Below are 4298 nucleotides of genomic sequence, written 5' to 3'. Positions count from 1 at the left end.
AATTTCTTAAGTCTGAAATTGATCAGACATGCACTGAAGATGTATTTAGAATTGCTGGTGATTGGAATGCAAGGGTTGGAAACAAAGAGGAAGAATCAGTAGTTGGAAAATATGGCCTAGGTGATAGAAATGATGCTGTATATTGCATGATAGAATTCTGCAAGACCAATGACCATTGCAAAAATCTTTCTTAAGCAACATAAAACATGACTATACACATGAACCTCACCAGATGTATACAAAAAAATCAAATTAACTAAATGTGTAGAAAGAGATGGTGGAAAAGTCCTATGTCATCAGACAAAACAAGGCCAGGGGTAGACTGTATAACAGACCATCAATTACTCATATGCAAATTCAGACTGAAGCTGAAGAAAAATTTTAAATGTCCATGAGAGCCAAAATATGACCATACATATATCTCAACTTAATTTAGAGATCATCTGAAGAACAGATTTTATGTATAAGACAATAAAGACAGAAGACCAGAAGAATTGTGGGATGACATCAAGAACATCATTCAGGAAGAAAGTAAAAGATCATCGAGAAGATAAAAAAGAAGGCACAGACAAAAATGGATGTCAGAAGAAACTATGAAACTTGCTCTCCAGCATAGACATGCTAAAGCAAATGGAAGAACAATGGAGGTACAAGAGCTAAACAGAAATTTTCAAAGGTCAGTTAGAGATGACAAAGTAAAATATTATAACAAAATGTACAAAGACCTGGCATTAGAAACCAAAAGGGGAGAACACCCTCAGCATTTCTCAAGTTGAGAGAACCAAAACAAAAATTCAAACCTCAAATTGAGGTACTGAGGATTCTATGGTCAAAATAGTGAATGATGCACAAAGCATCAAAATAAGATGGAAGGAGCCTGAAATGGAGCCAGAGATGATGATGTGGAGCGATGCAGCAGCCAGAGACTTTAGATCCAGAGAGGGAGAGAGATTGTGTGTTGAAGACCTGGGAGGTACGGGGGAAGGATTGCATGGAGGGGATTGTAACCATGGCAATGAGACAATATATGATAGAATGAATGTAAAATTATGTTCTCCCATGTAAACTATCACATAATTCACAATAAAACATTTAGGAAAAAAAAAATTCACATGAAAAAAATAACACACCAAAAAATAATAAATAAGATGGAAGGAACACACAGAGTCACTGTACCAAAAAGAAATGATCGATGTTCAATCTTCTCAAGAGGTAGCATACATCAAGAGCCAATAATCCGGAAGGAAGAAATTCAAGGTGCATTTAAAGTCATTGGCAAAAAACAAGGCATCGGGAGTTGATGGAATACAAATTGAAATATTTCAACAAACTGATGCAGCACTGGAGACACTCACCCAGCTATGCCAAGAGATTTGGATGACAGGTACCTGGCTAACTGACTGGAAGAGATCCGTATTTGTACCCATTCCAAAGAGAGGTGACCCAACAGAATACAGAACTCATCAGACAATATCACTAATATCCCGTGCAAGCAAAGTTTTACTAAAGTTATTGCAAAAATGGCTGCAATCATACATTGACAGAGAACTTCCAGAGGTTCAAGCTGGGTTCAGAAGAGGATGTAGGATGAGGGATATCATTGCTGATTTCAGAAATCAGAGAATGGCTGAAAGCAGAGAATATCAGAAAGATATTTACCTGTGCTTTATTCACTACATAAAGACTTTTGATTGTGTGTATCATGACAAGCTATGGAAAACATTAGGAAGAATGAGTATTCTGGAACACTTAACTGTGCTCATGAGGGACCTGTACATAGACCAATAGGCAGTTGTTCAAATAGAATAAGAGAGCACCGAATGGTTTAAAATTAGGAATGGTGTGTGCCTGGGTTGTATTTTTTTCATCATATTTATTCAAACTGGATGCTGAGCAAATAATCTGAGAAGCTGGATTATATGAAGAAAAGCATGGCATTGGGATTGGAGGAAATATTATTATTAATATTCTGTGATATGCATATAATATAACCTTGCTTGCTGAAAGCCAAGAGGACTTAAAATACTTACTGATGAAGATCAAAGACCACAGCCTTTGGTTTGGGTTGCACCTCAATGTAAAGAAAACAAAAGTCCTCACCACTGGACCAATAAACAACATCCAAGTATATGGAGAAAAGATTGCAGCTTTCAAAGACTTCATTTTGCTCAGATCAACCAGCAACACTCATGGAAGCAGCAATCAAGAAATCAAACGATGTATTGCATTAGACAAATCTGCTGCACAAGACCTTTTTAAAGTGTAGAAGAGCAAATATGTCAGTTTGAGGACTAATGTGTGCTTGACCCAAGCCATGGTAGTTTCAATAACCTCATGCCAAAGTTGTACAATGAATAAGGAAGACCATATAAGAATTAATGCATTTGAGTTATGGTATTGGAGGAGAATATGAAACGTACCCTGGACTGCCAAAAGAACAAATATCTGTGTTGGAAGAAGTACAGTCAGAGAGCTTCTTGGAAGCCAGGAGGGCCCGACATTGTCTCTCCTACTTCACACATATTGTCAGGAGAGATAGGTCATTGTGAAGTGGAGTGTCAGAATAACAGGGAAAGACCCCCGATGGGATGGATTGGCACAGTGGCAGCAGTGATTGTGCGGCAGTGTTTCATTCTATTGTACACAGGATCACTTTCTGTAAGCATTGGCTGAATGGCAATTTACAAGAACAACCCCCTCTCCCCCTCATTTCTCATTGTGTTTTCTGCAGAACCCAATGTGAGTAATCTCGGAGATAGATTCATGTTCTCATCTCCTTCCTTAGTCTGTGACTGTGCATCTCACCTCTTTTTTTTTTGTTGTTTCTTGCCCATTCCGACTCCTGAATCTCTACCATGAGCTTTTATGTTAAAGAGATACTTGAAAAAAAAATTATTTAATTCACAGCACTGAGTTGTTGTGACTTTTAACCTCTCTATGGGAGGAATTTTCTAAAAAGTTTCTTACTACGTATTTTACTTTTCCTGATCCTTTCTACAGTCTTTCATCTATAGTGTGGTGAATCTATATGTGCTCCCTTGCATTCATTATTGGAATGAAATTATTCTCATAAAAGCTGTTTGAATATTAGTATGCGTGGGGATGACCTACTTCAATAACCTAGGCAAGCAAGTGTTCAATATTTCAGCTACTTATCACTGACTTGTGTTGAGTTTTTTTGTTTTTCACTAGTTGAGATGGGCAGCCATGGGGAACCTCAAAAATCCATCATCTTTCTGCCTTGACTTCCTACAGAGGAAATTGCTCTCTGTGAAGCTGGATTCCTGATTTAATGGCTCATTAGCAGACATATCACCCACTTGTCCAAGATGGTCCTTGGGGGTCCAAGAAAGCTACCCCAAAGGCCAGCAGTATGGGATGCCCATATTCAGGCAAAGGATGTTGGTTAGATGTTACTGCTTTGGGAACTGTGCATGCCTCCTCTGTTTGAGTCAACTTCAGGAATCATCTTCAAAATGTCCTCACATTTAATCTATTTGTCTTTATTTATCACACTATTATGGTAAATACAAACTGTGATATGCATGGTTTAAGCAGTTTTAATATGTGTATTTCATTGGTGTAGTTTGTTTTTTAAACTTTTTAGTATTAGTTGAGTGAAGATCTACAGAGCAAATCATCAGTTTTACATTCAACAAACCATATACTGGTTTCATTTCAATCACTGCAATCCCCTCCATGCAACATCAGCTTTCCCACTTCTTCCTTGTGATTGTTGGTACCATTGCACCTTCTGTTCCAACCCTCCTGACTTTTTCATCTTGAATGGTTGACTATCCCACAGTGAGAATACCTTACAAGTGTTGTCCACCCTAGGGACCTATCTACTGCTTGGCTGAACATTGAATCTCAGACCTGATGGGTGATGGGAAGTCAGAGTCTTGAGTTCCTCCAGTCTCTCTCTAGTCAGTATAAGCCTGGTTTTTGTTTGTGTTGTTTTAGTTTTAAGTGCCCCCCTACACACACACACACTCATTTTCTCCCATTATAGTCAGGACATTTTAATGTGATCCCTTTCAGAAAGCTGGTAGTGGTGGCCAGAAACCATCTAGATCTTCTGGTCTCAGGGTCATGGAGACTGATATTCACATATTCCATTAATCCAAACATCTTCAGTCCTCATCACTCTTCTTTTCTCCTTCTTGTCTCCAGGGAGACATGAATAGTTGCATTTGAGATGGCCACTCAGGAGTTTTTAAGATCCCAGTCACTACTCAGAAAAGCAGGATGTAGAACATTGTCTTTATAGACTACGTTACGTCAATTGATGGTGTCCC

The sequence above is a fragment of the Chrysochloris asiatica genome, unplaced genomic scaffold (assembly GCF_000296735.1).
Source record: "Chrysochloris asiatica unplaced genomic scaffold, ChrAsi1.0 scaffold00314, whole genome shotgun sequence".
Lineage (NCBI taxonomy): Eukaryota > Metazoa > Chordata > Mammalia > Afrosoricida > Chrysochloridae > Chrysochloris > Chrysochloris asiatica.
This window is presented reverse-complemented; position numbering follows the sequence as displayed.